Here is a 23,473-nt window from a genome sequence, read left to right as displayed (position 1 = left end):
CTGGTCGTTGCTGAAAGTTCAGAACTTTATTTGGTCGTCAGATCGGCGTGTATCGTTGTGTTTGACAGCAAAAGCAACGATGCCAGCAATGTTTTACAATGGTAACCAGGGTAAATATCGGGTTACTAAGCGCAGGGCCGCGCTTAGTAACCCGATATTTACCCTGGTTACCATTGCAAAAGTAAAAAAACAAAACAAACAGTACATACTCACCTTCTGCTGTCTGTCACACGTCCCCCGCCATCCGCTTCCCTCATTGACTGTGAGTGCCGGCCGTAAAGTAAAAGCAGAGCACAGCGGTGATGTCACCGCTGTGCTGTGCCTTACGGCCGGCAATCACAGTCAGTGCAGGAAGAGGACGCCGGGGGACGTTACGGAAACCGGAATGTAAGTGTGTACTGTTTGGTTTTTTTTTACATTTACACTGGTAACCAGGGTAAACATCGGGTTACTAAGCGTGGCCCTGCGCTTCGTAACCCGATGTTTACCCTGGTTACCAGGGGACTTCGGCATCGTTGGTCGCTGGAGAGCTGTCTGTGTGACAGCTCTCCAGCGACCACACAGCGACGCTGCAGCGATCGGCATCGTTGTCGATATCGCTGCAGCGTCGCTTAATGTGAAGGTACCTTAAGGTTTGCACCCTCTTCCCTTAATAAGGGTTGAGTGACTTGGTTGAGAAGCTAATTTACAACTCTGCTACGACTACTAGTTTGTGCCCTTATTTAATATGTTTAAGAGATACGGAGTACTCCCTAAATACCGTATTTTCCGGCGTATAAGACGACTGGGCGTATAAGACGACCCCCCAACTTTACCAGTTAAAATATAAAATCTTCTTAAAAGTCGGGGGTCTTCTTATACACCCTATGTCGTCCTATAGGGCCGGTGAATATGTGCCTTTTGGGGGGGGGGGGGGGGGAGTGATCCTGATGACGAGGGGGCGTCTCACAGGAAAGTGAGTATCCCCCATTACCTTATCGTAGCGGTGCAGCGTGGGGGTCTCAGTGCTGGGAGTGGCGGCGGCGGCTGCTGTGCTCTGGTGCGGCGGCTGCTGTGCTCTGGTGCGGCGGCTCCTCTTCTGTGTGGGGCCTCTGTGCTGTGGGGTGGCGGCGGCGGCATATCTTTATCCAGTTGGGGCTCCTCCGGCATCTCCTTAGCCTTGGAGGCCCCGCCGCAACTCCATCGGTGCAATGCAGAGGCCATTTTCCCGGAGGCAGCTCAATAGGTGCGATGCGGTGGCCTCCGGGAAAATGGCCGCTGCTCAAATTCAGATCTCGTCCCGAAATCTCGGGACACGAGATCTGAATCTGAGCAGCGGCCATTTTCCCGGAGGCCACCACATTGCACCGATGGAGTTGCGGCGGGGCCTCTAGGGCTTAAGGAGATGCCGGAGGAGCCCCAACTGGATAAAGATACGCCGCTGCCGCCGCCACCCCACAGCACAGAGGCCCCACACAGAAGAGGAGCCGCCGCACCAGAACACAGCAGCCGCCGCCGCTCCCAGCACTGACACCCCCACGCTGCACCGCTAGGATAAGGTAATGGGGATTACTCACTTTCCTGTGAGACGCCCCCTCGTCATCAGGATCACTCCCCCTCCCCACCCACCATATACACCGGCGTACAAGACGATTCCCGGCGTATAAGACGACCCCCGACTTTTAAGAAGATTTTCGGGGGTTAAAAAGTCGTCTTATACGCCGGAAAATACGGTACCTTAAGTGCAATTGGAATAATAACGGAGGCCTGTATCCAGCTACTGATGGTTTTGCTACATAAAGTGGTGGACTATTGAGTGAAATCGTGAAAATACTCGTGTCAGGACTTTTACTATAATTATATAGTTGTTTACTACCTCTAAGTTGACGGAGCTAAGGAAATCAAAAAGTTTCACAAAATTTCCAATATTTCCACAAATAAACGCAAGTTATACCAAAAATGTTACCATTATCATCAAATACAATAGGTAACTCACTCCGTTACCGCTGCTATTAACCCTGTGTGACCAAGTTTTTACTATTGATGCTGCGTATGCAGCATCAATAGTAAAAATATCTAATGTTACAAATAATAATAAAAAAAACCACGTCATTCTCACCCTCTGACGTGCGCCCTCTCCTCGGCAGTGCAAGCGGCAGGTTCCGGTGCCGAAGATGCTATGTGAGAAGGACCTGCAATGACGTCACGGTCATGTGACCGCGACGTCATCACAGGTCCTGCGCTCATACCAACCCTGGGACCGGAAGCTGCCGCGTGCATCGCACACAAGCGCCAGGGGCCCTCAGAAGGTGAATATATGTTTATTTTTTATATTAAGTCTTTTTTAACCTGTTACATACGTGGCTGGGCAATATACTACGTGGGCATGCATATTCTACTGCGTGGGTAGTGTTATATAGTATGTGGGCTGTGTTATATACTGTTTGGGCTGTGTTGTATACTGCGTGGCCTGTATTAACGCATTGGGTATTCTACAATATGTATGTATGTATATAGCAGCCACATAGTATATAGCACAGGCTACGTAGTATTTGCTATATACTACGTGGCCTCTGCTATACACTTTGTTCCAAATTATTATGCAAATAATATTTCCTCATATTTTCTCTAAATTACCTATCTGAATTGCAGTCATTGTTGTTTTCCAGTCATCTATTATTCTAGTATAATTGCAATGTTTTGGAACAAACTGCCTATGAAAACAGTATATTTTTAAAAACAATAAACACTCAAAATGCAGGTTCCAAATTATTATGCACAGCAGAGTTTTCAACCTTTTTTTTAGCTCAAAATAAAAAAAAATGGTCAGTTGTGAAGTTATAAGCATTATCAGCTTATTACAAAATGAAATCAAACAGTTTTCAAGTGAATATTTTATTCTAGGTGATGTTACATTTGCACATAGGACCCCTTGTTCGAAAGAAGCTTCTGAACTCTCTCGTCCATTGAATGTCAGTTTTTGGATGGTTTCTGCTTCAATTGTTTTGCATGTGGACAGAATACCCTCCCAGAGCTGTTGCTTAGATGTGAACTGCCTCCCGCCATCATAGACACTCCTTTTGATGATGCTCCAGAGGTTCTCAATGGGGTTGAGGTCAGGGGAAGATGGTGGCCACACCATAAGTTTGTCCTCTTTTATGCCCATAGCAGCCAGAGATGCAGATGTGTTTTTTTGCAGCATGAGACGGTGCATTATCATGCATGAAAATGATCTTGCTGTGGAAAGCACGGTTCTTCCTCTTGAACCATGGCGTGAAGTGTTCTTTTAGAAACTCCACATAGATTATGGAGTTCATCTTTACCCCTTCAGGGATCATAAAGGGGTCGACAATCTCTCTCCCCATGATTACAGCCCAAAACATTACTCCACCTCCTCCTTGTTGGCGCCTTAGCCGTGTTTTCATGGGGTGTCCATCAACCAGCCATCTATATATGTGTGTATGTATGTAACTACGTGGCTGGGCAATATACTACGTGGCTGGGCAATATACTACGTGGACATGCACATTCTAGAATACCCGATGCGTTATATATTAGATGGTGGCCCGATTCTCTATCTATCTATCTATCTATATATATATTATACTAGATGGTGGCCCGATTCTAAAGCCCCCCCCCCAAAAAAAAAATATATTGTTCCTATAAAAATACATTTCTTTATCTAAATAATAATAAAAAAACAATAAAAGTACACATATTTAGTATCGCCGCGTCCGTAACGACCCCACCTATAAAACTGTCCCACTAGTTAACCCCTTCAGTGAACACCGTAAAAAAAAAAAAAGACGGATATAAATAAAAATGTCATCTTGTCCTGCAAAAAACGAGCCACTATACAGCGTCAAAGAAAAAATAAAAAGTTATAGTCCTCAGAATAAAGCGATGCAAAAATAATTATTTTTTCTAAAAAAAATAGTTTTTATCGTATAAAAGCGCCAAAACATAAAAAAATGATATAAATGAGGTATCGCTGTAATCGTACTGACCCGAAGAATAAAACTGCTTTATCAATTTTACCAAACGCGGAACGGTATAAACGCCTCCCCCAAAAGAAATTCATGAATAGCTGGTTTTTGATCATTCTGCCTCACAAAAATCGGAATAAAAAGTGATCAAAAAATGTCACGTGCCCGAAAATGTTACCAATAAAAACGTCAACTCGTCCCGCAAAAAACAAGACCTCACATGACTCTGTGGACTCAAATATGGAAAAATTCTAGCTCTCAAAATGTGGTAACGCAAAAAATATTTTTTGCAATAAAAAGCGTCTTTCAGTGTGTGACGGCTGCCAATCATAAAAATCCGCTAAATAACCTGCTATAAAAGTAAATCAAACCCCCCCTTCATGACCCCCTTAGTTAGGGAAAAATAAAAAAAATTAAAAAAATGTATTTATTTCCATTTTCCCATTAGGGCTAGGGTTAGGGCTAGGGTTGGGTTAGGGCTACGGTTAGGATTGGGGCTAAAGTTAGGGTTAGGATTACATTTACGGTTGGGAAGAGGGTTGGGATTAGGGTTAGGGGTGTGTCAGGGGTGTGGTTAGGGTTACCGTTGGGATTAGGGTAAGGGGTGTGTTTGGATTAGGGTTTCAGTTATAATTGGGGGGTTTCCACTGTTTAGGCACATCAGGGGCTCTCCAAACATGACATGGCATCCGATCTCAATTCCAGACAATTCTGCGTTAAAAAAGTAAAACAGTGCTCCTTCCCTTCAGAGCTCTCCCGTGTGCCCAAACGGGTTTACTCCAACATATGGGGTATCAGCGTACACAGGACAAATTGGACAACTTTTGGGGTCCAATTTATCCTGTTACCCTTGTGAAAATACAAAACTGGGGGCTAAAAAAATCATTTTTGTGAAAAAAAAAAAAAATTTATTTTCACGGCTCTGCGTTATAAACTGTAGTGAAACACTTGGGGGTTCAAAGTTCTCACAACACATCTAGATAAGTTCCTTGGAGGGTCTAGTTTCCGATATGGGGTCACTTGTGGGGAGTTTGTACTATTTGGGTACATCAGGGGCTCTGCAAATGCAACGTGACGCCTGCAGACCAATCCATTTAAGTCTGCATTCCAAATGGCGCTCCTTCCCTTCCGAGCTCTGCCATGCGCCCAAACAGTGGTTTACCCCCACATATAGGGGATCAGCGTACACAGGACAAATTGGACAACAACTTTTGGGGTCCAATTTATCCTGTTACCCTTGTGAAAATACAAAACTGGGGGCTAAAAAATCATTTTTGTGAAAAAAAGCCGGATTACTTACCCGTAATGTTCTTTTAATGAGTCCACGACAGCACCCCACATGAGAGAGAGGGATCCGACCCATAGGAACAGGAAACCTACAGAATAAAAGGAGGCGGTCCCCTCTCCTCCTCAGTTTAGTTTACAGAGTACAAAAAGGGAACCGCAAAAGCTTTAGTATTAATTCTTATTCAGCAACATAAATATCTTAAACTCTATACATCCATTATTTGTGAACTTAAAAGGAAGAGCGGTGCATAACTTGGGTGCTGTCGTGGACTCATTAAAAGAGCATTACTGGTAAGTAATCCGGCTTTTTACCCTTCGCCACGACAGCACCCCACATGAGAGATTTTCAGAGAGTCATTATTTGGGTGGGATTACTGTATTAAGAACAGCTCTACCAAAGGTCAGATCAGAAGATGTAGATAGATCAAGTCTATAATGGTTGTAAAAGGTAGAAGGTGTAGACCAAGTTGCGGCCTTACATATTAAATGGATCGGTACATCTGCTTGTTCCGCCCAGGACGCCATGGCTCGTGTTGAGTGCGCTTTTATACCCACTGGAGGAATCTCGCCTTTTGACGTATAGGCCAAGCAGATAGCATCTCTGACCCATCGAGATATGGTAGCTCTCGTGACCCCATATCCTTTCTTGTGGCCCTGAAAGGAGATAAATAGAGCCCTACTCTCCCTCCAAGTCTGAGATCTTTCTATATAAGTCAGGATGGCTCTTCTGACATCTAAGGTGTGGAACTTATGTTGTTCTGCAGTTACAGGTGAATCAAAAAAGGAAGGGAGAAATATCTCTTGTGACCTGTGGTAGGTGGACGCTACCTTAGGGAGGTATGAGGGGTCTGGTTTTAGGACTATCCGATCATGAAATATCAGTAAGAAGGGTGGGTCTACTGATAGGGCCTGGATGTCGCTAACCCGTCTAGCTGAGGTTAGGGCTACCAAGAGGGCTACTTTATATGTCAGGACTTTTACAGGTATTGAATCTAGTGGCTCAAATGGGGAGCTGGTTAAGGCCTCTAGTACTAGATTTAAATCCCATGGAGGTAGACAGGGAATATGGACCGGTTTACTACGTTCACAAGATTTTATGAATCTGGAGATCCACCTATTAGCTGCTATATTGCATCCATATAGGGCTCCTAATGCCGAGACCTGAACTCTTAAGGTATTTACAGATAACCCTAACTCTCGGCCTTTTTGCAAGAACTCTAGAATAGGTGTGACTGGAACTTGCTTAGTGAACGGTACCGTGTAAAAGTCTAAAAATTTATTCCATACCCTACTATATATTAGGGTGGTAGATCTTTTTCTGCTCAATAAGAGGGTGTTTACTAGTTCTGCTGAGAACCCTCTTGAACTTAATAGTTGCCTCTCAAATTCCACGCCGTCAAGTGAAGACCTTTCACTTGCGGGTGGAAAAAGGGGCATTGGGACAGCAGCTCCTTGTCTGATGGGAGAATCCATGGATCGCATAGGCACATGGTCTGGAGACAAGAGAACCATGGTCTTTTCAGCCAGAATGGTGCAATGAGGATTACTCTTGCTTGTTCCCTCCTGATCTTTCTGATCACTAGAGGAATCAGAGACATCGGAGGAAAGGCGTATGCCAGTCTGAACCTCCAAGGATGGTGGCGAGAGTCCAACATATCTGGGTGATCCATGGTGTTCAGGGAAGCGAACCTTTTTACTTGCCGGTTGTCTCTTGTGGCAAATAGGTCGATTTGTGGTATCCCCCATGATTCTGTTATCATTCTGAATATGGATTTGTTTAAGGTCCATTCCCCTTGACGTAACTCGTTTCGGCTGAGGTAGTCTGCCCTGATGTTCTCTACACCTCTGATGTGCAGGGCTGTTAGGGATGTTAGATGAGTCTCTGCCAGCTGAAAGATGTCTGCAGCTATGGTCATTAGACTTCCTGACCTTGTACCACCCTGACGGTTCACATATGCCACTGTGGTGGAATTGTCCGAGTAAATTCTTACATTTGCTCCTTGAATCTGCGGGAGAAAATGTTTTAAGGCATATTCTACCGCTTTTAACTCCTTCCAATTGGAGGAACACGTCAATTCTGCCTGGTCCCAAGTATCTTGGGCCAGACTGTCTTCCATATGTGCTCCCCACCCAATAGGGCTGGCGTCGGTGGTAATTATTTTAGATGGGTCTATCATCCATGGCACACCCCCTGAGAGGTGGTCCATGTCTAGCCACCAGGATAGTGATTCTAAGACATCTTTGGAAAGAGTTATTCTACTTTCTAGATATCTGTCTTTTCCCTGAGCCGACAATACTTCATACTGCAATTGACGAGTATGAAATTGTGCCTATGGTACAGCAGGGATACATGATGATAATGACCCCAGTAAGGACCTGGCTTTTCTTAGTGTCGTGTAGGGGTTGCGTATTGCGTCTGATACCCTTGATTGTATAGTCAGTCTTTTTGACTGAGGAAGGAAGCATCTCTGACTTACGGAGTCTAGCTGGATTCCTAGAAATGTCTGAACGGTTTCTGGATTCAGCCGGGATTTGTCGAAGTTGACGATCCAACCTAACTCCTGTAGGGACGAGATCGTATTAGATAAACGAGTTTTACACTCAAGTATAGAGTTTCCTACTACTAGAAAGTCATCTAGGTAGGGTATTATCAAGGTAGCTCATTGGCGTAGATGAGCCATCACTTCTAATATCACCTTAGTGAAGATGCGGGGAGCCATAGAAAGCCCAAATGGCATTGCTACATACTGAAAGTGACGAACCTGTCCTTCCAGGGTGACTGCTACCCTTAGGTACTGCTGATGTTCGGCATGTATGGGAAGATGATAATAGGCATCTTTTAAGTCTATTCCAGCCAAGACACACCTAGGAAATAAGAGTTTTATGGTAGAACTAATGGATTCCATTTTGAAGGTATGATTACGCAGGAAGGAATTTAAAGGGAACCTGTCACCCCGTTTTTTCGGTATGAGATAAAAATACCGTTAAATAGGGCCTGAGCTGTGCATTACAATAGTGTAGTTTGTGTACCCTGATTCCCCACCTATGCTGTTGAAATACGTTACCGAAGTAGCCGTTTTCGCCTGTCAATCAGGCTGGTCAGGTCAAAAGGGTGTGGTGTCCTCCCCCAGATCTTGCGTAGTGTTCCGTTGGTGGCGTAGTGGTGTGCGCATGTCCAACGTCCCGAATCCTCTGCCAGGGGTGTGTAAACAACAGCGACGTCCGTTATTCCATTGGTGGTCGGTGGGCGCGGCCATCTTGCTTTGGCCGCAGAAGCGGCGCTCTGCTGGCCGCGCTTCAGGAAAATGGCCGCGGGATGCCGCGCGTGCGCAGATGGCTATCGCGGCGGCCATTTTCCTGAAGCAGAATTCGCATCTCAGCTTCAGGAAAATGGCCGCCGCGATAGCCATCTGCGCACGCGTGGCATCCCGCGGCCATTTTCCTGAAGCGCGGCCAGCAGAGCGCCGCTTCTGCGGCCAAAGCAAGATGGCCGCGCCCACCGACCACCAATGGAATAACGGACGTCGCTGTTGTTTACACACCCCTGGCAGAGGATTCGGGACGTTGGACATGCGCACACCACTACGCCACCAACGGAACACTACGCAAGATCTGGGGGAGGACACCACACCCTTTTGACCTGACCAGCCTGATTGACAGGCGAAAACGGCTACTTCGGTAACGTATTTCAACAGCATAGGTGGGGAATCAGGGTACACAAACTACACTATTGTAATGCACAGCTCAGGCCCTATTTAACGGTATTTTTATCTCATACCGAAAAAACGGGGTGACAGGTTCCCTTTAATCTTTTGAGATTTATGATTGTTCTAAATGAACCATCTGGCTTATTGATCAAGAATAAAGGGGAATAGAACCCCTTCCCTTCTTGATCCTGGGGAACTTCTATCAGGACTTTTTTAGATAGAAGAGATAGAATCTCTGATTCCAGAGCCCTTTGTTGGTCTTGACCTTTTGGTGATGTTACTATAAAGGAATCCCAAGGGATTCGGTCAAATTCCAATTTTAGGCCGTATTGCACAATGTCCAGAATCCACTGGCTAGATGTTATTTGTTCCCATTTGGGATGGAAGAATTTTAATCTGCCGCCCACTTCCTGGTTAGCGGTATTTGCGCTTCGGATTATGGGACCCGCTAAAAAAGGCACCTTTTTGCTTCGGGTCCTTCGACTCCCATCGCTCCCTTTGTTCGAACGGCTTGTTCCTGGTAAAGGGGCGTCTTCTGAAGGCTCTCCTGTAAGATGGAAGATACTGGTTAGGGAAGCCTTTCTTCCTTTCTCCTGCTTTATTCAGGAGTTCATCCGGTGTTTTTCCAAAAAGGAACTCACCCTGGCAGGGGATCGCACAAAGTTTTGCTTTGGCCTGTGCGTCCCCTTTCCAGTTTTTTAGCCAGAATGCTCGCCGGGCTGTGTTCACTAGGCCCGCTGACCTGGCTGCAAGACGTAGCGAATCCACGGAGGCATCAGCCAGGAATGCCACTGCTTCTTTAATTAGAGGGAATTTCGGCAGGATTGACTCTCTCGAAGTTCTACCTCTAATCTGTTCCTCCAGTTGCTCCATCCACACTAGTAGTGACCTTGCAGTGCAGGTACTAGATATGGTGGGCCTGAACGCCCCCGTGTTGGCTTCCCACGACCTTTTCAGTACAGCTTCTGCTTTACGGTCCAGCGGGTCTGTCAAGACCCCTGAATCCTCCACTGGTAGGACCGACTGCTTGGTTGTGGAGGCTACAGCGGCATCAACCTTCGGCACCTTTGACCAGGAATTCAGCTCCTCGACGCTGAAGGGATAGCGTCTTTTAGAGGATGATGGTAGGAAACCTCTGTTTTGCTTATCCCACTCCTTTTTAATGATTTCCTTAATGGTTTGTATGACGGGGAAGGATCTACGTTTCCTCTGTCCTAACCCCACGAACATTATGTCCTGAGCCGATTTCTTTTCTTTTTCATCTGAGCACCCCATCGTGCTCCTGACAGATTTTATTAAGTTGTCCACACTGCTGTTGGGAAGACAAAGCCCCCCTTCAGATTCGGATGAGCTCGGCTGAGATCCCGCTTCGCCTGAGGATATACGTACATCCTCAGACTCTGAACTAACTGGAGATCGGGACCTGCTAAGCTGACGGTGTAGAGATTAGACTGAAAGAATCCATTGTGTCTTTGTCCTGAGACATCTGACTTCTTATCAGAAGAAACTAGAGCAAAGTTGACATTTCTTTTTTATGGACGCATTCCTTCTCGACTGATGTAACCTTGTACCTACATACTAGAGGTCGTAAATTTCACAGTATAGATAAGCTTTGTAAGAGAATATGAGCGCTTGTGCGCATGTCTTAAAATGTATAACTCTTTTCTGTATAAAGGAGGGGTGAGCACCCGGTGAGTCAGACGGGCTCCTGAGCTTTCCCTGTTATGATCACACAATCTTTTGTGTTGCGTGTCATTCACTCGGATGCCTACTTCTAGTAAGCCAGGGACTGAAAAGGACTTAACATTTCTTGGCGCCCGAACAGGGACCCGAGACGAGAGTATTTGCTCAAGATTCACCTGCGGATACGGACAACGGAGATCTGGGATAATGGACGGCAAATGAACTGAAATACCTGGCCAGGTAAGAGACATTATTAGTTCTCTTTTATCTGCCCTGTATTATCCGAAAGATCTCTACGAGCCGTGTCATGCTGGGTTAGTCTAGTAGTGAGTAGATACCTATAAAACTCGGGTTACCATATTGTATAGATTTATGAGTCTAGTCCCTGGCAGTGTGTGAGCAGTGTGTGAACAGTGTGTGAACAGTGTGAAGGTTGTGACATGTTGTGAAAGAAGAATAGAAGTACGTAGAACAATAAGCCACGATTGTTAGAACAAGGTTATTGGTGAAGTCAGCCTAACTGGGTCATGTGGTTGCGTCCTTCTGGGAGACCTCCGCCCATGCTTGACTCTCCTATAGAACTTGTTTCTACATTCCCTGGATAAGGTGTGATAGAATGAGCCCAGGACGCGGTTTTCATGAGCCTGGGACAAGTATGCTAACTGACACAGAAAGTTTTGTGATCTGTATGGTGTTGCTGGGTTTGTGTGCATAATAGCACTTAAGTACGTCCTGCATATTAGAAGAAACGGAGCAGACGAGCTCTTCAATATTTTAGCTCCCTAGGAGAGAAGGCAACGAGACGCCACCAACAGAGGAAGTGGTTGTCCAAACGTCACCTGGGGTAGAAATAGCAAATATTGAAAGGATATTTTAGCTCCCTAGGAGAGAAGGCAACGAGACATCACCACAGTGATTGTCCAAACGTCACCTGGGGTAGAAATAGCTAAAATGAGAAATAAACAGATCAAAACTGTCTTAGGACAAGTGGAAGCAGCAGATATCATACAGGAAAGATGTGGAAAGATAGTCAGAAGTCAGATTAGAAGAGTGAGAGAAAAATTGGGAATTTCAGAAGCACTTATGTTCAGTACAGAATGGGAAAGACTGAGTAAAGAAAGAGGAGGAATTATCAAAGACAATGGGTGGGAAGAAATCATACACTGTATGATAGAGGTCTCAAAAACAGCTAAAGAGGAGAATTGGAAGTATGATCCAGACACTTCCAAATGGATCATGGGAAAGGGAAAAAGTTGTGATATAATCCCACCACCTTACCTAGATCCAAAAGCCCAATCATTTGTACCATCTGGAAGAACAGAAGGAGGAAAACAGAGGGAAAGGGGGTCAACAGGTGTGATTATGCAGAAATTTGGGCAAAGTATTGAAGAATATAGTCAAGAACTAGAAAATAACTTTAGGGATGAAGGATTGGATTTGACTGATGCTTTAGTAAGGAGACTTTTTACAAAACAATTAATAGAGGGGCTAGATCCGAAAATCAGAGAAAAATTTAAATCCTCTACTCCAGATTGGAGAACAATTGAACAACCAAATATTGTGAAACAACGATGTTTAGGAATAGCCATGGATATGAGAGAGAATCGTAAGCCTGTTAGAATAGCACAAGCTAATACAGGAGGAAGAGTGAGACACAATTTTCCTTGCCACTACTGTAAAAAGCCAGGTCATTTCCAAAGAGAGTGCAGGAAAAAGTTGGCAGATATAAAGTCAGGCAAATTTGTTCCCAGAAATAACCCTCCCCAAACGGACAACCAGCAGAAATCTACCATCATAGATGGTCCCATACCAGATTCAGATTGACTCGATGTGTTACAAACTTCCCTACCAGCTAGATACAGGTGAATGTGGGGGGGAGAGAGATTCCATTTTTGATAGATACAGGTGCAACTTCCTCAATTTTGAATCAAGATTTTCTTCCGAATCCGGAAGATATTTCAGAACAAACAACTTTTGCTGAGGGTTATGATGGGGTAATTCGAACACTGCCATATACTGTGCCCCTAGAGGTCTCATTAGGACCTAAATGTTTTGCATCCAGATTTTTGTATGCCAGAGGTGCCCCAACATGTCTGTTAGGAACTGATGTACTAAAGAAATTAGAAGCTAACATCAAATTTAGGGAAGATGGCACAGTTATGCTGACTATCCCTGATGATGCAGAATCATTAGAACAATATGTCAGAATTCAGGCTTTTGAGGATTATACTGAAGAAAAAGAGTACACCACAGATCTAGATCTGTCAACGGTCCCAGAAACACTGTGGGCACAGGGTGACACTGATGTGGGATTATTGCATATTTCTCCTGTAAAATTATCTGTGCAATCAGGAGCTGTTCTCCCACAGCTCAGACAATACCCTGTGAGTGCCCAGCAGGAATTAGCAATTACAAAACAGATAGAGGGATATAGAGAGAAAGGAGTTTTGGTAGAGATACAATCACCTGCTAACACTCCTCTGTATCCAGTCAAGAAGAGAACTCTTGATAAGGGTTCTATGCCCAAATATCGTATGGTACATGATCTAAGAGAAATAAACAAAGTTCTAGATCCAATCACCCCAGTTGTACCCAATCCTCATACGTTACTATCACAGATACCAGCCAGTTCTCAAGTGTTTACTGTAATAGATCTTTCAAATGCATTTTTCTCGGTTCCTTTACACCAAGATAGTTGGCATTTGTTTGCATTTACATTTAAGGGCAAACAGTTGGCGTGGACACGCCTTCCACAGGGAATGATACACTCCCCTACTCTTTATTCAAATGCCCTACAAACAGTCCTTCAGAGGTTTGAACCCGAACCACAGGTAGTAATTTTGCAGTATGTGGATGACCTACTACTTTGCTGCCCAGATCTAGAAACTGCAGAAAGGTCCACTGTGAGTTTACTATGTTTTCTAGGAAAAGAAGGGTGTAAAGTGAATAGACAAAAGCTACAAGTTTGTCAGATCAAAGTGGTCTTTCTAGGTCATTGCATTTCTCAAGGTAAAAAGCATCTTACACCTCAAAGAACTGAAGCAATAAGACAGATGAATGAGCCTAGAAATCATAAACAGCTACGAGCATTTTTAGGAATAGTGTCTCATTGTAGACAATGGATTATACATGCCAGTCAACCAATGCAACCACTGTATGACTGTGTAAAAAGTGAACCTTATTTGTTGACAAAAGAAGGTCAGATTTCGTTCCAACAATTAAAAGATGCCCTTGTTTCAGCTCCAGCGTTAGGGCTACCAGACTACACAAAACCATTTCAGCTTATGGCTGCAGAAGTTGATTCCCATGCTACAGGAGTTCTTACCCAGAAGCATGCAGGGAAACAAAGACCAATTGCATATCTTTCAGCAAGGTTAGATCCAGTAGCTAAAGCAGCGCCAACCTGTGTACGTGTAGTTGTTGCTGTCTCGCTATTGTTGGACAAAGCATCAGAAATTGTCCTAGAGCATCCACTCACAGTTCAAACTACGCATGATGTTTATGGGATATTAAACCAGGTCCAACCGAAACACATTTCCATGGCCAGACATTTGCGGCTACAGTGTTCTTTGCTGCTCCCCTCTACTATCACATTTGCAAGGCTTCAGACTCTCAATTTAGCTACACTGCTACCTCTCGAGTCTGAAGGGGGGAATAAGGACACTGATCCACACGCAAATTTTTTCCCTACAGACACACATGATTGTACAGAGCTCATTTTACAAGAAACGGTAGGCTTACCCAATGTATCCGAAACACCACTTCAAAATCCAGATTTAGAGCTGTTTATAGATGGTAGTAGGTTTGCAGATGACACAGGTAATTTCCATACAGGGTATGCAGTTGTGTCAGAATCTGAAACTCTCAAAGCAGAACCACTTCCACCGAAACAGTCTGCACAAGAAGCAGAACTAACAGCATTGATTGAAGCGCTAAAAATAGCTGAGAATCAGACAGCTAATATATACACTGATTCTAGGTATGCACATGGTATTGTGTTTGATTTTGGAGTAATCTGGAGAGCTAGAGGTTACATGACAGCGTCTGGACAACCTGTAAAACATGCTTCTCTGATCAAACAGATCTTAGAGGCTGCACAAGAAACAAAAGAAGTAGCAGTAATTAAGGTAGCTGCACATGTGAGACTCGACACTAGGGAATCTAGGGGAAATGATAGGGCTGACAAAGCAGCCAAAGCAGCAGCAGTCAAACCCTTACAGCAGGTTCATACTGTAAACCCCACAGAAAATACTGAAGATAGACTGAGACAAGCACAGGAAGATGCAGGAGAAGAGGAGAGGGACAGGTGGAAAAAGGAAGGGGCAGAAGAACAAGCAGGAATTTGGAAGAAAGATGGACTAATATGTCTACCTAGAGCCTGGTACCCGATTGTAGTTGGTGGACTACACCACCCTACTCATGTGTCTGCAAATGCAATGACACTACTGGCAAAGCAAGTCTGGTTGGCTCCAGGTTTTGGCAACTACGCAAGAGACTATTGTGCTGCATGCGTTATATGCCTGGCACATAATCCCGGACAGACAACAAAGACCCCTATGAAGCACCACGTCCGACCTCTCTATCCGTTTCAGCGATTACAAATAGACTTTATCCAGCTGCCAAAAAGTAATGGGTATGAGTATGTGTTGGTGTGTGTGGACATGTTCTCAGGGTGGCCAGAGGCCTATCCAGTTCGGAAGGCTTCAGCTAAAAACACTGCTGTAAAGCTAGTTGCCGAACTGATACCCCGTTACGGTCTCCCTGAAGTGATCGAGTCAGATAGGGGTACTCATTTCACTGGAGAAATATTTCAAAATGTACTGAAAATGTTGGGTGTTGAAAGTCAGTTACACACTCCGTATCATCCTCAAAGTTCTGGAAAGGTGGAACGCATGAATGGAACTTTAAAATTAAAAATACAGAAAGCCATGGCTGAAACAGGAAAGCCTTGGACAGAATGCCTTCCACTGGCCCTTTACTCAATACGCAATACCCCAAGGGGTAAGACTAAACTGTCTCCATATGAAATTTTGTTTGGCAGGACTGCCAATTTAGGATGTTATTTTCCACAGCAACTTGTATTAAATATTGAGTCATTGACTTCTTATGTGCAAAACCTCCAGAAACAATTAACTAAGGTGCATGCACAAGTTTTTGCTTCTCTTCCAGATCCTGACAACACTGAAGGAAGTCACAAGTTGGAACCAGGTGATCAAGTCTATGTAAAAAGACACACCAGAAAGGCTCTTGAACCAAGATTTGACGGACCCTTCCAAGTCCTGTTGACAACACCTACATCAGTCAAGCTAGAAGGAAAGGCATCATGGATACATGCAAGCCACTGCAAAAAAGCAGTACAAAACTCATGATATTGATGTTAATAATGTTAATCTCAACGGAGGCATGGGATAGACTAAAATCTCTAGCCCCTTTGAACAATAGATTCGTACAACGACTCAGAGATCAGTATGACAAAGATAATGACCAGAATAAGGATAGCTGGTGGTCTGATACTTTCTCTTTTCTCAACCCAGCCAACTGGTTCAGAGGAATCGGTGGGTGGGTTGCTGGGATTATGCAGAGCATAATACATATAGTTATAATTATAGTAGTCATATACGTACTATTCCAGATTGTGCTCAAGGGTATCTCAGTATGCACAGATAAACTTTGTGTAATAGATGCAAGAGTATAAAGTTTTTTTTTCTTCTCTTATGTTATCCTCTAGTGATTCTAATTAATATTACTGTACTAATTTTTGTTTTTATATTTTAGTATACTGCTAAAGAAGAAAATAATTTGCGATAGAAGAATTAATACTAGATGTGATTCTCTTATTGAATACAAGCGTGTACATGTGTAATACCAAAAATAAAGGCTTTGTCTTTGGCCCTTTGGTAATAAATAAAAAAGGAATATGTCAAAGGGGGGAATTGTAGAGATTAGACTGAAAGAATCCATTGTGTCTTTGTCCTGAGACATCTGACTTCTTATCAGAAGAAACTAGAGCAAAGTTGACATTTCTTTTTTATGGACGCATTCCTTCTCGACTGATGTAACCTTGTACCTACATACTAGAGGTCGTAAATTTCACAGTATAGATAAGCTTTGTAAGAGAATATGAGCGCTTGTGCGCATGTCTTAAAATGTATAACTCTTTTCTGTATAAAGGAGGGGTGAGCACCCGGTGAGTCAGACGGGCTCCTGAGCTTTCCCTGTTATGATCACACAATCTTTTGTGTTGCGTGTCATTCACTCGGATGCCTACTTCTAGTAAGCCAGGGACTGAAAAGGACTTAACAACGGGTACTGATGCTACTTGTCTGCGCCAAACCCTGCATTTCTTCCCGGATTATGGCTCTGACATCTGATGGAGTCATTATATTTTCTTCCCGTAAGGTTTGCATGATACACTCCGAACATAGTTTTTTAGCGTAATCATCCGGGAGGGGCTGCGTACATAAAGCACATTCCTTGTGCTTGGACTTGTGTGTCCTTTTCTTACTCTAGAGGAAGGGATACAGGAGGAACATATATCAGCATATAGGAAGAGACTCTTTCAAAAACTCACCCAGTGAAGTTGACAGGTACCGTTTCTGGAGGCGGATTTCGTTTGGTGGTAGATCCCTTCTCTGGAAGTCGACCACTCTTTGTGCTGCTCCTAGCGCTTCTCTCCTTGCTGGGAGAACGCTGTTGCACTGCGGGCAGGTGCGCATCGTCGGCCGGTGAAGCCATCTTACACACACCGGCCCAACGCTAGCGCTGCATTTTTAAAACTGCCGCCCATTCTCCTGCCTCCCCGGACCAACCCAGAAGTGCTCCAGCGACTTCCGGGTTAGACACGCCGCTCTCACTAACCATGCGGACCCACGGTGACCGGACCCGGACCGTGGATGTTTGGCCAGACGAGGGGGGAGGCTGCAAGCAGGGGCTCCCCCGCTTCTGGAACCGCAGCCCCTGCCGTTCCCTCAGACACCGGCGCAGGCGGGTGCATGGCCCAGGGATCCTCTTCATCTGCCGGGTCCCTGTAGGAACAGGAAACCTAAACTGAGGAGGAGAGGGGACCGCCTCCTTTTATTCTGTAGGTTTCCTGTTCCTATGGGGCGGATCCCTCTCTCTCATGTGGGGTGCTGTCGTGTTGAAGGGTAAAAATAATAATTTTTATTTTCACGGCTCTGCGTTATAAACTGTAGTGAAACACTTGGGGGTACAAAGTTCTCAACACATCTAGATAAGTTCCTTGGGGGTCTAGTTTCCAACTTGGGGTCACTTGTGGGGGGTTTCTACTGTTTGGGTACATCAGGGGCTCTGCAAATGCAACGTGACGCCTGCAGACCAATCCATTTAAGTCTGCATTCCAAATGGCGCTCCTTCCCTTCCGAGCTCTGTCATGCGCCCAAACAATGGTTCCCCCCCACATATGGGGTATGAGCGTACTCAGAACAAATTGGACAAGAACTTTTGGGGTCCAATTTATTATGTTACCCTTGTAAAAATACAAAGCTGGGGGCTAAAATATCATTTCTGTAAAAAAAAAAGAGGAATTTTTATTTTCACGCCTCTGCGTTATAAACTGTAGTGAAACACTTGGGGGGTTCAAAGCTCTCAAAACACATCTAGATAAGTTCCTTAGGGGGTCTACTTTCCAAAATGGTGTCACTTGTGGGGGTTTTTAATGTTTAGGCACATCAGGGGCTCTCCAAACGCAACATGGCATCTTAATTCCAGTCAATTTTGCATTGAAAAGTAAAATAGCGCTCCTTCTCTTCCGAGCTCTGCTATGCGCCCAAACAGTGGTTTACCCCCACATATGGGGTATCGTCGTACTCAGGACAAATTGCACAACAACTTTTGTGGTCTAATTTCTTTTCTTACCCTTGGGAAAATAAACAAATGGGGGCGAAAAGATCATTTTTGTGAAAAAATATGATTTTTTATTTTTATGGCTCTCTCGTGCGTACATAGGAAGAGACCTGTCAGTCATCTGAAGTGTGGTGGAGTCAAACTAGATTTTGTCAGAAACGCAGCAGCATTTTAGAGTAAAATTTACCTGGCGGCAGTCATACAGCCATACTTATGCTTCTTGTGGTTCAGGCAGCAGGAATCTAAGGACAGGTTCTCTATAAGGCTACGTTCACATTAGCGTTAAGCTAATGTGCGTCGGGTTTGCGTCGGCGACGCAGCGGCGACGCATGCGTCATGCGCCCCCTATACTTAACATGGGGGACGCATGCGTTTTTTTGTATTGCGTTGTGCAACACTTGCGTCTTTTTTGACGCAAGCGTCGGACCAAGAAAACGCAACAAGTTGCATTTTTCTTGCGTCCGATTTTCGGCAAAAACCGACGCATGCGTCGCAAAACGCAGTGTTTTTGCGTGCGTTTTGACGCGTTTTTGCGTGCGTTGCGTCGCCGACGCAGCGGCGCACAACGCTAGTGTGAACTTAGCCTAAAAGGCCCTATCCCAATACATAGTAGGTGTAATAATAATAGTATTAGCAAATACCTCCAATTAGAAATGCAGTATAGTTCTTCTGATTAGCTTTGTTGCAGGGATATTCTGATATTCCATATTGGGGCAGGATCTCGGAGCTGGGAATACCCCTATAATCAGTCTCCAGCCCCCCACATGGAGAATACATTACTAGCAGATGGCCGCAGTGTATGGGGCACAGAACAGACGGTGACAACTGGAAACATCAATAGAAACAGAACAAATCGCTGCTAATCTCCGCCCACAGCTGTGAGGAGAGGCCTCCAGACCCCGCTTATGGCGCTTATTACTGCAGCATTTCCTCCTTCACACTATGAGGAACACAGGCGCCATCTAGTGGGAGCAGCGCGGTGTGGGGGGAGATCCGGCCAGGAGGCCCGGGCACCGGCCCCAGCACGTCCCCTGTACAGCCGGGCAGGATGGTGCTGCAGCCCCGGGGAGAGCTCCGGCCTCACGCCCGCCCGCTCAGCGTTATCACATCATATGGGGACGAGAAACATAAAATCCCCGTCACCCCCAGAAGGCGCCAGTCATAAATCTCACCGTGGCGATCACCGCATAACTACAGGCCCGGCATTCCGCCCCAGCACCAGACACACGGCTACGGACACTGGAACCTTCCGCCGTCAACCGCACAGCACACATCCCAAAAGCCAATGCGCGAGTGACGAGTTCTTCTCTACATCCCAGATAAAACCTTCCAATCTAATCGTTCACAATGCAATAATAACCCAGATCGCTGATAATAATCGTCGCCATCTCCGTTATTCGTACGTGAAACCGTTGCAGTAAAGCGATTTGCATTGAGAGGGACTATATTGTGTAGCGGAGGGATACTACTGAGAATGACGTTCTGCGATCCCATTGGCTCTCGCTGATTCTGGTTAGGGAGCGCTAATAAAGCTTGGTTGCAGAGTGATAACTTTCTTTATAGAATCAGTGATACTCGAGAATCAAAAATCATTAACCATATCGCGACCAGACACTTTATTTTTTTTTTCTTAAATGCTTTTTTTTAATAGCTCTAAAATGTTTTCTCGTTTCAGCATCCAAATAATTTTTGCCTCTTTATTTCATGACTCCTTGTTCGATCCTTATTTTAATCTATTTTTTTGTCATTTTTATATTCTTATCTTTTTCATGTATTTTTTTCTTTGCTATTGAGGGAAAGTGTAAAAACAAAAAGAGGAAATATCTGGCTTGTTTTTCACGCATCTTTTTCACGTATTTATTGTTTCCCACACATGGGAGCCCTATCATATATTCAGAATCGAGTTCCTGTTAGGTAGCAATTATTTTTGTACATTGAATAGTTGGAGGACGGGGGGCTCGGCGGGGCTAGAAACAGCGATACAGATTGGCCTTTCTTTTTTTATTATTTTGTTAGTATTTTTTTTCCTTATTTTTTCATTATTTATTTTACTTGCTGATATCGCGCCTTTAATTCCACAGCACATTACAGACATTATCATTTTTCAGTTATTTCCTACATTGTACCCCAATATGGTCATAAAAGCCCTTTGTGGGGTGGACAATTCAATATTTATACATTTCATGTAATTGGTGATTTCCCCTGTAACTGGGGCTGGCACATTAGGGTTGGTTACAGGGGACATTCAGCCTGCGGCCTGCACTTGTAGCGCTAATCTGGGACTGCTAACACCACACAGCTCCGGGGTCCGGCCATCGTATGATCTCTGGGGTCCGGAGGAGGAGGCGCTGTTTCTGCTTCCTATACTTGTTTAGTGCTGTCTGTGCAGTGACGAGGAAGGCAGAGATGGTAATAAGTCATCTCTGTCTTCTCTATGGGGATTCTGGCCGTTTCTGACAGCAGCTGTATGATTTCCGTGCAGCTGCTAACTCTGCAGTTTACTTTTATAAAGTCCTTGCATTTATCTGCAGACCGCCCTGAGATTTAAGAAGTTGTGTGATTTGCAAGTATTTAAAAATAATTCTTACTTGATGTCTCTTTTTATTCTGTAGATTTATCGATTCCTTCAAAACCAGAATTTTCATCTGAGCACTTCCCATGGATCTAACGGAGCATTTGTGAGGTGAGATGTAAACGCATAATATTTTCTACTCGTGAATACATTGAGAAAGGCGTCACAATGTTTCATGAGCTGGACACTTTTTTTTTCGTGAATCATCTTTTCTTGAAAAGTGGAATTGTTAATTTTGGCAACTTCTCAGAAATCACACAAAAATAGGGGAGTCCTGTCCGACCTCGCTGAATGCTTTTCTGTATGTGATATTGGGTTGTCCCATCATTAGAGCTCTGGTATCTGAGAACATCTAGGGTGCGTGGAGGGGCGATAACTGAAAATGAGGTGCGGCCGTGGGGAATACAGATCGATCAATGTTTCTAGAGCGGCATCGCTAAAAGTATGTTGTAACCTGTGGACCTGATAGGCACAGAAGTCAGGAAAATACAAACCAAACATAAGATAAAAGCAAGATGTGAACCTGTGCTCTGATTTTGGCAGATCAGTACCTATTCTCTGTAATTCTTGGGTATATTCACACTTTGCACTTTTTAAGGTCATGTGATACTTTTTTAGACACACATTTTCCAAATCCGCTAGGTTTCACCTGTCCTCAGGAGAGGTTATAGTTGTATGATTGCTGGGGGTCTCGCTGCTGGGACCTCCACCATTCTCGAGACTGAGGATCCAAAAGCCACCTGTGTACTGTAAGGCCGGCGTCACACTAGCGAGTTTTACGGACGTATGAGCGCAGAAAATACGTCCAGAAAATACGCATTGCACATGGCCCAATGATTCTCTATGGGTCAGATCCTATCTGCCGTATTTTATGGATCCGTATTATACGGTATGTTACGGCCGTAGAAAATCGCAGGTGTTCTATAGAAAAGCCGGCAATTCAGTGCGGTGTACAGTAAAATCACACTGACAGAATAGAATAGGTAGAATAAATGTGTACACATAGAATAGATATATATATATAAGTGAGAAATTATTTAATTCAGCGCTGGATAGCGCTTTTAGTTCTTCCTTTATTCATTGCAGATACCGAGGTTCTATAAAGATCTGTTTGCATTGGGCTCCGGCTCTTTGCATTTACTTACGCTTCCGTGGTAGTAACAATGGATTTTTCCAATCTGCGCATGCGCTACTTACAAAGCAGCTACTTACTTCCGTGCCTTTTAGCGAGCATGCGCTGTTAAAGCACATCGTTACTTTCATTCTTGGCTTCGTAGTCACGCCTGTGCATGCGCGCATTGTATTCTGTCAGTACGTTACCGTTATTTCGGGCTCTGTACACTTGTATTTATCGACTGTGTCATGCCTCTAATGGGCTGTAATGGTAATAGGATACGTAATCGTTTGCCTGTTTTGTGTTTTGACACCTTCGGCTGTGTCAAACACTAGTGCTGTAGTAACTGTTGTCTTTACACCTTTGCGCTTGCGCGTTCTTTCAGTTTACTCCGGCCTTTCACTTCCGGTTTCTGTTTCCGGTTTTGCTTTTTACATACGGCGTACCGTCCTCATCTCATGTGCCGGCTTCTTAATTTTGATTATCCCCTATGTTGCCATTGGTCATGACCGACATAAAACCCCTATCTGGCCAGGACCCAACCACCCCTGGACGAAGCATTTCCGTGCGAAACGCGCGTCGGGTGTGGTGGGTCCCCGGGTTCATCCTCCTGGTAACTATGCCTATATTTATTGTATTGCACATCAAGTATATACTTACAATATGTTTTCTTGTCATCTATTTCAGCCTTTGTTAGGATTTTGAGCTTACTGCACATACCTATAATACATAGTAGCATTTATTGCACTAGTACACATTAGCGCAAGTATAGTAGCATTTATTGCACTAATGCACAATAGCACTTTATTGTATTTATTGTATTTCATTATATATATCACATGTAGCTCCTGTACGATATATGTATTTATATATACTATTCCAGGCTGTATGTTATGTCTGCATTACTGTTGTGTATATACTTGTATTGAGGTTAGACCCGTGGGTGTCCCACCGTTGTTTCTGCACTGGTGGCCTCTATCATGATTTTATATTATTTTGTGTATGTGTGTCTTTAATAAACATTTGTATATCTTGATTATACTCTTAGGTCTCTTAGTGAAGGTTTTTTCTGTTGGTTTCCCTTTAATTTAATAGCTAGAGCCCACAAAATTGACACAAAGACACTTGTTACATTAGTAAAGAGGAATATGTAATAAAAAAAGGGATATGAGATGGTTTACTGTATGCAATCCATGTCTCATATCCTGTCGGGTTTGTGAAGGATAGGAAAAGCCCGCAATTGAATTACCGGCTTTTCTGTTATCTAGCGCTGTATTAAATA

At 44.2% G+C, this 23,473-nt stretch overlaps 1 protein-coding gene across 3 annotated transcripts in view; it reads right to left on the bottom strand.

The window, feature by feature from the left end:
• Nucleotides 1-22,032, bottom strand: part of LOC143785873 (uncharacterized) — a 52,889-nt gene extending 30,857 nt beyond the window's left edge. For 2 of the 3 annotated variants that reach the window (XM_077275009.1, XM_077275011.1), the window contains exon 1: nucleotides 19,678-22,032. The gene's annotated coding sequence lies outside the window, so the exon portion shown is untranslated. Of the gene's footprint in view, nucleotides 1-19,146 lie in introns of all 3 variants that reach the window. The other variant, XM_077275010.1, reaches the window with a different exon arrangement.
• Nucleotides 22,033-23,473: the final 1,441 nt, after the last annotated feature.

This window comes from Ranitomeya variabilis, chromosome 7 (assembly GCF_051348905.1).
Source record: "Ranitomeya variabilis isolate aRanVar5 chromosome 7, aRanVar5.hap1, whole genome shotgun sequence".
In the NCBI taxonomy this organism is placed as follows: Eukaryota; Metazoa; Chordata; class Amphibia; order Anura; family Dendrobatidae; genus Ranitomeya; species Ranitomeya variabilis.
This window is presented reverse-complemented; position numbering and strand designations above follow the sequence as displayed.